The sequence below is a fragment of the Salvelinus fontinalis genome, chromosome 42, assembly GCF_029448725.1.
Source record: "Salvelinus fontinalis isolate EN_2023a chromosome 42, ASM2944872v1, whole genome shotgun sequence".
In the NCBI taxonomy this organism is placed as follows: domain Eukaryota; kingdom Metazoa; phylum Chordata; class Actinopteri; order Salmoniformes; family Salmonidae; genus Salvelinus; species Salvelinus fontinalis.
Window position 1 is genome coordinate 20,554,342 of NC_074706.1, and position 14,734 is coordinate 20,569,075.

The 14,734-nt window shown below is 41.3% G+C and overlaps 1 protein-coding gene across 1 annotated transcript in view; it reads left to right on the forward strand.

Moving 5' to 3' along the window:
• LOC129840984 (uncharacterized) overlaps positions 1–14,734 on the forward strand; it is a 50,659-nt gene that overhangs the window by 23,031 nt on the left and 12,894 nt on the right. The gene's annotated exons all lie outside the window — the stretch shown is intronic.

Genomic DNA, 14,734 nt, shown 5'->3' on the forward strand with positions numbered 1-14,734 from the left:
CAAATGATCATGCTTTTTGTATGTAGCTGCTATGAAAGGGAACTGTGTTTGCGGTGATCAGGAGTGTATTCATTCTGATGATTCTGTTGAAAAACATTTCTTAAACGGAAGCAAACGGAACAAAACGGGAATAAACATACCTATATTTGTCCAATAGAAACTCTCATTTGCAACTGTTGGACTAATGACTACACCATAGATCAGCTAGATGCAGGCAAGAGTGTGCAAGGTGGTATTGAATGTGTCAACCTTCTGGATTACTCACATTTTTCTCTTGACCTTTTGTAGCAGCCTCATTATGGGTATAGGGAACATTTGAGTATCATGTAGTATCCTAAACCTGTCGATTGTTACATTGAGCTGGGTGAATAAAATATGAATGACAGTCATTCAATATGCTGTAATAGAAGTAAGGCCATGCTCATAAAAAAAATCATCCTCTCTCATCTTAAATGGCACCGACCGTCACTGGATTTGATGTGGGTGTTTCTTTGCCATTAAATCACAACAAACAAGGGTAGTAGTAAGTACAGCGAGGTAAGCTAAGCTAATTTTGCTATGAAGAGAACAAAGTTTTGAAGTTGAGGCCTTTCTCCCCCGACGGTCAGCTAATTGACCCTTTGCTTAGCCCCGCCCTAGAATTTTGGGTAACCAATCGCCATGCTCCAATGGATTTCAACTGTTGTCAAGTCCTCGGACAAGCTCACGCTTAAATTGCACGAAAGCCAGTGAGTGCTATGGCAAAGTGGTCTTGTGATAATTGTTTGTGTTTCTGCTGGTCAGAGGCAGCAGGCGCTCCACTTTAAATGAATGGGGACAAGAGAGGTGATTCGTTTTGCTCTCAACGAAGGGTGCCATTGAGAGGAGTGATTACTGGGGTAGGGGTAAATGTGAAAGTTGACCAACTGAAGGGGAAGATTCCCGGTGTTTATAATGCTCGTCATTTGGTGCGACACAAACAGGGAGGGTGAGTGGTGAAACAGAAGAGTCGCTGGCTGTCCTTTTGAGTTTTGATGTTGAGTCTTTGCCCGACAAAGGGATGTTAGGATATATAAGTTATCCCGTACAAGCTTTTGTGCCAAATACATTACGCTGTTACAGGTGTCAAGCTTAAGTGCAGTGGCAGCAGTCTAGGAGGGAGGTTCCTAGATGTGAGAAGTGTGCAGAAGGGCATGAGACAAAGGAATGTGTAGCATTGGGGAAAGTAGTGGTATGTGTTAATTGTAGGGATGCCCTTGGGGCTGGGGATCAGAAATGTCCCGTGCGAGAGACTCAGGTTGAGGTTTCCAGGGTTAGAGTAGTGCAGAAGTTGTCGTATGCTGAGGCAGTGAAGAAAGTAGGGGAAGATGGGTCAAGGGGGAGGGATCCTTAGAAGAATGGTGTGAGTAGTAGATCTGTACCAGTACAGAGGGATAGGGCAACAAGTGATATATGTTTCAGTAAGATTGGATTTTTGGCATTTATAGCAATGATTATCAACTGTACTGCAGGGATGGAACGTAAATCACAGAAAATGGAGGTGGTGGTGGCAGATTCAGAGAGATATTTGGGTGTGCGAGACTTGACATCAGAAGAGTTACAGGGTGTGCTAAGTGGTGGTGTCCCATCCTTTCAGGTTGTTGGCCTGAGGTAGCACTAGATCATTTTAAATAGTGGAGTAGGGTGGTGGTTTTTAGTGAGTTTAGGGTTAGATGGTATGGTATTTGTTGATTTATATAAATTGAGCAAAAAAAAGAAATGGCCCTTTTCAGGACCCTGTCTTTCTAACATAATTCGTAAATATCCAATTAACCTCACAGATCTTCATTGTAAGGGGTTTAAACACTGTTTCCCATGCAATTAATGAACATGCACCTGTGGAATGGTCGTTAAGACACTAACAGCTTACAGACGGTAGGCAATTAAGGTCACAGTTATGAAAACTTAGGACACTAACTGACTCTGAAAAACACCAAAAGAAAGATGCCCAGGGTCCCTGCTCATCTGCGTGAATGTGCCTTTGAGGCATGAGGACTGCAGATGTGGCCAGGGCAATAAATTGCAATGTCCCTACTGTGAGACGCCCAAGACAGTGCTACAGGGAGACAGGCCGGACAGCTGATCATCCTCGCAGTGGCAGACCACGTGTAACAACACCTGCACAGGATCGGTACATCCGAAAATCACACCTGTGGGACAGGTACAGGATGGCAACAACAACTGCACCAAGTTACTCCAGGAACGCACAATCCCTCCATCAGTGCTCAGACTGTCCACAATAGGCTGAGAGAGGCTGGACTGAGGGCTTGTAGGCCTGTTGTAAGGCAGGTCCTCACCAGACATCACCGGCAACAACGTTGTGTATGGGCACAAACCCACCGTTGCTGGACCAGACAGGACTGGCAAAAAGTGCTCTTCACTGACGAGTCACGGTTTTGTCTCACCAGGGGTGATGGTCGGATTCGCATTTATCATCGAAAGAATGAGCGTTACACCGAGGCCAGTACTCTGGAGCGGGATCGATTTGGAGGTGGATGGTCTGTCATGGTCTGTGGCGGTGTGTCACAACATCATCGGACTGAGCTTGTTGTCATTGCAGGCAATCTCAACGCTGTGCGTTACAGGACGGACATCCTTCTCCCTAATGTGGTACCCTTCCTGCAGGCTCATCCTGACATGACCCTCCAGCATGATAATGCCACCAGCCATACTAATCGTTCTGTGCGTGATTTCCTACAAGACAGGAATGTCAGTGTTCTGCCATGGCCAGCGAAGAGCCTGGATCTCAATCCCATTGAGCACGTCTTGGACCTGTTGGATTGGAGGATGGGAGCTAGGACCATTCCTCCCAGAAATGCCTGGGAACTTACAGGTGCCTTGGTGGAAGAGTGGGGTAACATTTCACAGCAAGAACTGGCAAATCTGGTGCAGTCCATGAGGAGGAGATGCACTGCAGTACTTAATGGAGCTGGTGGCCACACCAGATACTGACTGTTACTTTTGATTTTGATTCTCCCTTTGTTCAAGGACACATTATTCCATTTCTGTTAATCACATGTCTGTGGAACCTGTTTAGTTTGTCTCAGTTGTTGAATCTTATGTTCATACAAATATTTACAGATGTTAAGTTTGCGGAAAATAAATGAAGTTGACAGTGAGAGGACGGGTCTTTTTTTTGCTGATTTTTTAAGCAATTTATAAGGGAGTTATACTCCAGTGTAGTAGGTGGTGGTAATGCAACATTTATTTAATGCCAACCGCCATTAAACCTCATCGAAGAAGGGCTGTGGCAAAAAAATTATGTTTGCATGGCTAAATCATTTAACAGTGCATCAGGAGTACTTGTTACTGTGATTCCTGAAATGCAGTTGGAGTATTTTTTGAATCCAAAATTATACTTTTGTTACATTGTTTGCTAGCTTAGCTGGTTAGCTAGCTCTCAGTCTCATTGACCATCACTTGTTTTCTCAAAAGGTAATGTTAGCTAGCTAAGTTAGCAATGTTATGAATACAAATCCCATCTGCTGTCGACATCAGTATACGATTTGAGAGCACTAGTTAGCTCAAAAAGCAGTTATAGCTTTGACTGAATGCTGACAGTGAATTCAGAACCAGTCAGTGGCTACCTAGCTACACTACAAATATAATTTTACCAGGTTCCCGTGAAGTGGTTGTAATGACAGTCCACCACAACATACCCAAGAGTTTCCTGATTAACCAGGGGTAGTCTGTGTTTAATCTCATTGTATTAGAAACACAGTTTGAGATCACCATGAGGGGATTTCGCCAGTGGTTGAATGGGGAATTGGGCATCCCGGGAAAATGTTGTCCGAGGTTGCAAAGGTAACCAAGGTGGGTGCGTGGCTTAGCGAAGGGTCAATTCAGTTTTATGTGTAGGCTAAAGCCTGCGCTGACCTTGTGTTTAGCCAAGCTGTCATCAGCTAGCTAGCATAGCTTGGTGATAGCTGCAGCTGGCGTCTTATCTAGCTGATATTTCTCTGTCAAATTAGTAATGGCAAGGTAGCAACGTAGCAAGAGCCAGTAAGTTTCCATCCAACATTTTTATATGAGTAAAGTACATGTCGGATCAGAAATGTCAGGACAGGCCTGATGGAAAACACATTTGACGGTAAACGTTCCAAATGTGGACAAAACAACATTTGGTGAAAACGCCTTTATGCACAAATATTGATATAATATCCATCATATCGAAGTAAACTTGGAGTCACACAATGATATATTGTGTGATCCTCCCACTACGACTAAGGAAACAATGCCGTTTATTAGGCTACAGATTAAATAAATTATGATGAACCTCACAGGGTGGTGAACGTGCTAGATGGTCCTTTCCGATAAATATTGAGGGTCTTATTCTGGTGACATGATGATCGATGCTTGGCCGCCATCTGACAAGTAAAAATACTCTTGCTCTTTTGTCCATAATAATCTCATCATGTGGGCTATACCCGTATTTCATCTGCGAGCTGTTGGCTAGATCGCACGTGCCAAGACCTGAGTGGGCACATTCTCTATATAAAGCAACACATTTTGTGACAGAACCCTCAGTGTATCTGAAAATGCAATGGAAACCCATTTCACTTCTATTTTTTAAATTCATTACTTGGGAATTTGTCGCCAATCTGTCACCAATTGGATGGAACCTAGCTAGTGTCCGGAATGTGTTTCATAAGACACTCGTTCTACAACACCTTGCTACAAAAGTATTTTGCAACTTAGTTTCAACGTTTCATCGCTTCATGTAAATACATGTTACTGTGGAAATGGTATCAACTGCAAGTTTAGCTGTCCTACAACACAATATTCTATAACTGGCTAGTTTTGTGTCATCTTGTCTATACTTATATCTGCTGTTAGATCTTTCCGGGGGACAAATCCCAGAGCTACTAATATTCCAACAACAGTTGTAGGCTACATGTGGACATGATGATGCTGATTCATGATTTAGACTGGCTGAGAAAATCTGCCTGCCTGTCTGTCTGTCTTGTCCCGACTCCCAACACGTTCATTACTATGGGAAAACTGGAGATCGAATTTGAATATTGAAACAATGTTGCAAATGTCGGAGAGACAGACAGCAAGGTTTATACAAATCTCCGCTGTTGAAAACTAAATGTTAGTCTAAAAGAAATGTGAGATAATGTCAAGATGCCTTTTTATAGTGGAGATCAAGTTTATAAATTGCCTGGCTGGGCTGATGAGACAGTGGATTGCGCAGTCAGGTGGAACAGAGTAAATAGTAATTTTAATGTCATAGATTTAGCCGGTGGTAACTTGTGGAATTGACACTGCCTGGAATGCGGTTTTAACCAATCAGCATTCAGGATTAGAACCACCCGTTGTATAATTATCCCCCCAAAAATCGATGTGTGTTCATGTTACAAAGACAAAACATTGTGTGCTGTAAATATCATATTGGTGTACTTATAAAGACAATATGCCTACACTTACCTAGCAAATCCCCTACAAAAAAAGAGTAAAAGTGCAGTAACTGCAGTCGACTGTGGTATTTTGGACTGTAACTGCAATTACACTGAAAACCTTCGGGTATTTTGGATGCAGTAATTGCAGAATAACTAACTAAGTTGTATGTAGAGTGCAACTTCAGCTATCTAACCATTACTAGAATGTCATTCTATTTGTCTTTTTGGCCAAATCTAAGGATGTGGCTGTCAAACCACCCAGCTCTCTGGGTGAGGTTCTGTCTTCAAGTCTCCAATGGGTGGTGAAGTCCCTTCCATCTATGTTATAGACAGGTGTAGTCAGGTGGCAGGAGGGGTGGAGTGCATGACATTCCATCTTGGATATGGCAGAGTTTGCCTCAACCCATGGGTCCAACAGACAGAGTTCAATAACTACAGGCAGATGTGAGATGCAGGAGGATGGCACTCTTCTCATACCACTCTGTAGGCTACTGACCAATTCCAAGCTTCCTCCAGGAAGTTTTGCATCGGTCAGTAGCCTGTGGACTAATATGAAGGGTGCATTTACTGAACTTGTGTAAATATTCTAAACAATGTGTTTTGATATCTTTCAAGTTTAACAGTTCCATGTAGAATAATGGATACTTCTCATAATACTTTAGAAGCAGTGTTCTGCTAATATAACAACGTGCAAATATTTCACCTTCCTGTATGGTGTCCCATATAAGACAGGAGTTCCATGACATGTTTGAAGAATAAACAGCCCCCCCAATTGTATTGCTTAGTGCAAGGTCTCTCCCAATTCGGACATCGGTATCAACCTGTCTTTCAGTCAGATTCCATTTCAAAAGCATCTCTTCTGCCCATCTATAGAAAAACGAGGAAGAGTTGACGAGTGACCCATGTATTGAAACTGTGATATTACTAAACACTTGCGATGTACTGTCTTGTTAGTAATCAACTTTTGAGCTGTTTGCCAAAGCCTGATGGGCATGATCAGCTCCAGGCCCCTCTCTTCACACATTCTGGTCATGAAGGAGCCCGACTTCGGCTCCTATATCCGACCCAGCTCCAATATCACAGAGGGAGGGAGAGAAAGACTGTCACCATACAGTCATGGAAGCCAACAGTAAATACACGGTTGAACATAGCCAATCAGAGTGCCAGCATAGCACAGACTGGTTGGCATTACTCACTCGGGCCCAGGAGTAGTCCATACAAGACACACATACACACACGGCACTGATTACATTATCAGTGGTAGTTGGGTGAATTCCAGGACAGATAGTATTTTGACCATTGACCAGATCCAATGTGACCAACCTGATTCAAGTGTCCTCCATTACTCTGAAGCGGGACTGGTGTCTGGCCACTGCCTCAGCCTTCTGTAACAGCTCCTAACGTTAGCTAGCCAGTTTGAGTTAAACATTATTGAAAGCAAGCTGGCTACATCCTATGCCAATGGGCTACAGTTATCTGCTGTTAGCAAGGTAGCTAACGTGAGCAACATGTATGCACATCTTCCTCAGACATGCTACATTACATCACATTTCATGTTAAATTGATTAGGTAGAGCAAACCCATTTTGGTGATTTCTGGCATATCATCAAAACATATTTTTCTATATCAAAATAAATCAATGAAGTTCATGCTTAGGTGAATAAACTATAAAGGAAAATACATGGCTACAGTTTACACTTGTTTCATGAAATTTTGATTTTAGAAAAGGGGCATTTTTCAAAAGTACCGGGGTAACTGCCCCCCCCCATATCCCCACTATGAGGAGATTTGATGTAAAGTCCCTCTTTTTAATTCACCTGCACATATACATTTCCTTTATTGTTTCTTTGTTGTTCCTTTTACATACAATCCGTTATGTACAAATTGCACTAAATATGATTTGAATAATAGAATATGTTAACATTACATTCAGGAGCAAAAGGTTTTCAATAAAAAAATACATTTTACATACATTTACGTAAAATTTATTTTTTTATAGAAAACCTTTCTTTTGCTTTATTCACCTAAGCATGACCTTCATTGATTTATTTTGATATAAAAAAATATGTTTTGATGATAAATCTTTGGGATATAAAATTAGAATGGAATATAAATAATAACATTAAATAACATTGGGATATAACATTTATTAACAACTAATTAACTCAGTGTAACATTGATGTGGCAACTCTTATGCTTTGCTATTGCACGATTTTAATTTGTACCTGTAGGTCACAAATAAAGCTATCCCCAGTAAAATTAGAGCACAACTCATGAGCCCACCTCCTGCACTGCTCACACCTAATCCAATCCCCACCTGTGACTGAAAACAGGGGGAGAGATGCCAATTGAAAAGCTCTCTCTTAAAAATGTAGATAGCTATCTAACTTAGACTTATGACATAAAAGGCTATAATGCTGCATTAACTGTAAAGCTATATCAGTCACTAGTGGAAACATTTACAACTAAAATGTAGTTATGTTATCTTTTTTATGTATTTTACCTCAGACGATTTGGTAGTAAGGTTGCTAGCTAGTACTCCTAGCAGCTTATGCTAACTAGCTAGCTGGCTAGCATTTACTGCTGGTGAAGTTGCAAGCTAGCAGGTTAGCATAAACTAGAGCTAACTAACTAAGTCATTGTCTAAATGACAGGTAGAAACACACCCATAACCATAAAGGGGTAACTAGCCCCCAGGGCCCAGTTACCCCCTAGGTTGGGGGGAGGGGCGAGTTGCCCCCAAAACACTCATCGAACATATTACTACTTTACTCAAAAATGAAGTGGATTATTTATTTTAAGGCTGTTATTTCAAGTCCAGGCTCTATCGGGAGACCCATGGGGCGGCGCACAATTGGCCCAGCGTTGTCTGGGTTAGGGAAGGTTTTTGGCCGGCAGGGATCTCCTTGTCCCATCGCGCACTAGTGACTCCTGTGGTGGGCTGGGTGCAGTGCACGCTGACATGGTCTCCAGGTGTACGGTGTTTCCCCCGACACATTGGTGTGGCTGTCTTCCGGGTTAAGTGGGCATTGTGTCAAGAAGCAGTGCGGCTTGGTTGGGTTGTGTTTCGGAGGATGCACGGCTCTTGACCTTCGCTTCTCCTGAGTTCGTACGGGAGTTGCAGCGATGAGACAAGACTTTAATTACCAATTGGATACCATGAAATTGGGGGTAAAAAAATATATATATTTAAAATATATATATATATATATATTTTTTTATATATGGATCTAACTTCATTGGAATATATCTACAACGTTTTCAACATTTCAAAAGATTAGATCAACTTACCACAAAATCATTTTGTTGAAATATCTCCAAAGGTTCTGATGAAATATTTTGTTCAGCAAGAACAGTGACAGCCAGGGAAAATGTTTGGTGACATCTTGCGGTCTTAATGTGAATTACTGGGGGGTGGGCAGTTACCCCCAATGACCATTTTTTTTAAACGAGCATCTTATGAACTTCACACACCAAAAACCCTGTTTTGACAAGTGGCAATAAATCACTGATATCGATTAGGGGGAAAATCAGGTTGTACACACTGTTGTACCTAACACAGCTAAAACAAACACTGGAGATATTTGTTACATCCAGTGGCGACCCATCATTCAGGGCAGATGGGGCTCTGTTTTGAGCCCCACATTTTTAGCAAATAATTTGGTCTATTTTCCCCTCTTAATTTCACCTACTGTTCTGACTTGGTGGTGCACATGTAGACTACAACCTGTTTTAGAGAAATGTAATCATTGAATATTGTAAGAGCTTTCATTGTCTGCTTATATGCCCCATTTATTTATCCTACAGTTCTGACTTGGTGTACACGGAGAATACTGTAAGAAAGGGCCATTTTCTGAATTCTATCGCTGTACATTTCAAAGATGCTGAACAAATAGTTATATTGACTACGTCTGTCCTAGCTCGCTCATTAATGTCTTAATCGAAATTACGGATGGCCTTTTATCTGCTCGTCGTCCCCTTATGCCATAGTTTGTACATCTCAGTTGTCAGTAGAAACCACATTTGTTTAACCTGTCTAGGACTGGAACCCCTCGCCAACAGCCAATGAAATTGCAGGGCGCCAAATTCAATCAACAGAAATCTCATAATAAAATTTTCTCAAACATACAAGTATTTAACACCATTTTAAAGATAAAATTCTCGTTACTCCAACCACAGTGTCCGATTTCAAAAAAGCTTTTCGGCGAAAGCAGAACATATCATTATGTTAGGTCAGCAACTAGTCACAGAAAGCATACAACGATTTTCCAACCAAAGAGGGGAGTCACAAAAAGCAGGGACACCATGTTACACAATACATGTATGTTTGTGCAATGGAACAGCAATGGAACAGAGCTCGCTCTCACGTGAACGAGCGTCACGAGCTCAAGGCATTCTGGCAGACCTCTGACTCATTCCCCTCTCATCTGGCCTCACTTCACAGTAGAAGCATCAAACAAGGTTCTATAGGCTGTTGACAACTAGTGGAAGCCTTAGGAAGTGCAACATGACCCATATCCCACTCTATCTTCAATAGGGAATGAGTTGAAAAACGACCAACCTCAGATTTCCCACTTCCTGGTTGGATTTTTTCTCAGGTTTTTGCCTGCCATATGAGTTCTGTTATACTCACAAACATAATTCAAACCGTTTTAGAAACTTCAGAGTGTTTTCTATCCAAATCTACTAATACTATGGATATATTAGCAACTGGGACTGAGTAGCAGGCAGTTTACTCTGGGCCCGCTTTTCATCCAAACGTGAAAATGCTGCCCCCTCCATAACTTAAGCAAGTCAGCCAAATCAGCTATGCCCCACCAAGATTTACATGCTAAAATTGCCACTGGTTACAGAACAACCTGCAGAAGACAGTCAGCTACATTTTTGAGTGATGCATTTTGATTTGGGGGTCACCAAAATGGAAAGAGAAACGTTTCACTTATTTGTCGATATCATGTTGAAATCAATTGGACGAGAGTGGGGAGATGAGGATGCATGTACTGCAACATGCGTAATGGAAACGGCAGAAATAGGAGACATTTTCTAAAGATTGACAACCGTTTTATCCATTCAACGGGTGGATTTTTCTTTATTGTGACAAATGATAATGAACTGTGTTTTTTAAAATAAATTATTGCCGAATAATTTAAGGTACGCGGGGGCACATGATGTCAAAATGTAGGTCTTACTATAAAAATAATGTTTCTTTGCAGGATCTTTGTCCTGACTTTGAAGAATTGCTGAATTGCTTCCAATTGCTTTTCTGGTTGGCTGAATGCAAGTTTAACCGTCCAATTATTTGCAATGCAAGTTTCACCATGGCACGTACTGCAGCGATACTTTGGCACATGATAATTATTAGAATATGGCAAATATTAGTAAATTCTTGCATTCTATCCATGCTGGCTTTCGTGGGCTACTTGAGACATGAAAGACATAGGTGGGAGGGCATACAGGCTTTGGCCAATTTATTAATGCGCAATTTGCCTAAATGGGTAATGGAAACACTTCACCCACTACATTTGTATTCAACACTTTTTTTTTTTTCTAGGTATGACGTCATTACGTCCAGAAATTTTAATTGAAACAAGATAGTTAAATGGAAACGCACCCTAGCAGGCAATTGTCGCATCTATTTTCTATGTCAACTTTCTAAATGTCGACAAAATATCACAGGACAGGTTAATGGAAACATAGCTAGGTTAGCTGCTAGTTAAGTGATAGTTTGACTGTCTAATCCAGGGGTGTCAAACTCATTTCGCATCGTGGGCCACATACGGCCTAGGGAGATGTCAAGTGGGCCGGACCATTAAAATTATACCATACTCTGCTATAAATAACCAAAATATCATGTCTTTCCTTTGTTTTGGTGTAAAGAAGCACAAGAACATTAGGAAAATATTGAAATTTAATGAACTATCCTTTTACAAAACATTTCATGAAACACCTCATATTTCCTTAGACAAATGTGCAATTTACTTTTATCATTCACAAATATGCATTGCAACTGATCCCACTGATTGTACAAAGGCACAAAACTTTAATTGGTACTGAAAAATATAGTAATGCACTTTAAGATTAAATGAGACTTTTAAAGAAAGGAATTTTTAAACCACTTACACATACGCATATAAAATCTAAATGTAATCCCTGCGTACACCTTACAAACTAAGGAGAGTGATTTAAATGTGTAATGAAGAAAGTGTTCGCCTGTCCTGTAAATCTGTAAACTTCATACATGAAACATACATACACATACAATACATACTGAAAATTTATGGAGTTGTATGAACAGTAGAATTCCATCACACAACTTTTGTTTTGAAGCTGCTGACTAACATTAAAGTGCACATTTTTTAAATCACCACAGTAAGGATTCATCTTCACAGAGCTGTATTCTTTCAATGCAAACAGTATCTAAGGCAGCATTTTAAAGGTGTTAGTCTAGTCTGGACTTGTATTTGTTCCTGAAACTTGGCATCTTTTGGCCTGTACAAGTGCATCAACACCAGGTGTCATGTCCTGACTAGCTGTCACTTTCAGAATGTCATTTAAGTGCTTGTTTGTGAGCCTTGAACGCATTTTTGTTTTATTGATATTCATCACTGAGAAAATTTGTTCACAAAGGTAGGTTGTCCCAAACATGCACAAAATTTTAGCAGCCAGGGCTGTTAATTTGGGGTACCCTGGTAGTAGATACTGATAAAATCTGTCCAGACCTACAGAGGCAAATTTGCCCTTCAAATCTGCATCACACTGCAAATCAATTATCTCTAGCTGAATTTCGACCGGCAGATCAGAAGCTTTAACTGTGAAAGGTGAGCGAAAAACTGAAAATTCTGTCTCAAGTTCACCAAATACCTGAAAACGTTTCTCAAACTCCCGCAGTAGTCCTGCAATTTTGTCTTTGTACCGTTTCATGTCCGCATCAGGTCTGGTCACACACACATCTCTCAGACAGGGGAAATGAGCAGGGTTGCCATTTGCCAGTTGCATCTCCCACAAAGTCAGCTTCAACTTAAATGCATGTATGTTGTCAGAAAACTGTGTGACAACTTTTTTGCGGCCTTGCAACATTTTGTTCAGATTGTTCAAGTGTTCAGTAATATCAACCAAGAATGCAAGGTCCCGTAGCCATTCCTGAGATTGTAATTCCAACACCGGTTTTCCTTTTTTCTCCATGAACTGTCCGATTTCCTCTCGTAGATCAAAGAAATGCCTCAGCACAGCGCCTCGGCTTAACCATCTCACTTCAGTGTGGTATGGCAGGCTGTGGGTAATGTTGCTGTCGCTGAGAAGTTTGTCAAACTGACGATGGTTCAGACCTCTGGACCGGATGAAATTTACAGTGCGAACAACCACCTCCATGACGTGGTCCATTTTCAGCGACTTGCAACACAATGCCTCCTGGTGCAAAATACAGTGAAATGTCCAGAAACGATCTCCTCCATTAAGGGCTTGTACTTTGTCTTTGAACTTTGTCGCGACACCTGCTTTCTTTCCGACCATGGATGGCGCGCCGTCTGTAGCCAGGCTGACAGCGCGGGACCAGTCCACTCCAACTCTGTCCAATGCAGCAACGACAGAGCCGAAAATGTCCTCGGCTGTTGTGGTGTCCATCATTGGCACCAACTCAAGAAACTCTTCAGTAACAGTCAATGTCTCATCAACTCCTCAAATAAATATGGCCAGTTGGGCCACGTCTGTGATGTCAGTGCTCTCGTCAATTGCCACGGAAAATGCAATAAATGACTTGACTCTCTGTTTCAATTGACTGTCTAAATCTGCCGATAGTTCCGAAATCCTCTCTGCTATATAATTCCTTGTCAGGCTAATATTGGCAAAATCTTGTCGCTTCTCGGGACATACAAGTTCAGCCGCCTTCATCATGCATCGTTTAACAAAGTCACCGTCGGAATACGGCTTCGATGCTAATGCTATTTCGCTAGCAATTAGGTAGCTGGCTTTTACCGCTGCTTCACTGACTTCTCGGCTCTGGATGAAAGTTGACTGCTGTTTCCTCAGACCCGCCAGCAATTCGTTAATCTTATCTCTTCTCAGTTGTCCTTGCAAGCCGTCATATTTTTCGCTGTGATGAGTCTCGTAGTGGCGTCGAATATTATATTCCTTCAATACCGAAACTTGTTGCAAACACACCAAGCACGAAGGTTTTCCGTGCATCTCTGTAAATAAATAGGACGTGGTCCATTTTTCTTTGAAAATTCTACACTCCTTATCTACTTTTCTCCGTTTGGATAACGACATTTTGGCTAATGAGGGTGTAGCGGAGAGGTAGAGACCAAGGTATTAACAACGTCGTAACAAGCAGCAGATGGCGCATTGATACCGTCTGCTGTTTTCAGTCTGTCTCAGTGATGCGGCTTGTCTTCTACTCTGATGGAAAGAGTGCGCCCCTTAGCGGATAATCCATGAATTGCAGCGAATTAAAAATATTAATTCCATGTCTTTTATGCATTTTTTCCACTTTCAAATTATCCTGCGGGCCTGATCGAACCTCCTTGGGGGCCGGTTCCGGCCCGCGGGCCGTATGTTTGACACCCCTGGTCTAATCCATGTACTGGTGTGTGGCCAGCGACTTTTATAGAGAGACCGCTCTGAATTTTTCCTGCCATTTCCCGGTCATTTAATTAACTCTGCATTCTAAGTTCTGTGCATCCCAGTGCGTGTGACAAAATCAATTGTACAAAACCAAACATATTGATCTGTTTTGAGCAATCAATCTTATGTCATCTTGATGACTAAACTTTTATACTAACATCACCAATCTGAGGTAAAAAGGACGTGTAATTCCACAACATTTTATGGGGTCAAAATGCAAGCTTGTGTAAAGTAGTAACACAAACTGTCCACATTTAGGGAAATTAGCGCAATATACAGTAATTTAATATGGCAAAAAATAATTAAAGATGTCAATTTAAAATGATGGTATATGTTGCCCACTCAGAAACTATTGCAACATTGACATCTATTTTTCACTCATTTAACCATTTAGAGAGTTTGGTACCCCCTGTATATAGCCTCATTATTGTTATTTAATTAACTGTTATTTTTCTTAACTGCATGGTTGGTTAAGGGCTTGTATGTAAGCATTTCACGGTATGATCTACACCTGTTGTATTCGGTGCATGTGGCAAATACATTTTATTTTGAAAAATGCTCCTAAATACAATTTAACCAGCTGCTCTAGACTAGAGCCTCCAAAGTGTCTGTGCAGCAGTCTGAACGTTTGATGTCCCTAGTCGATTTTAGCTAGCTACGGTATCATTCCACTTTTATCTGTGGTATCATAGCTA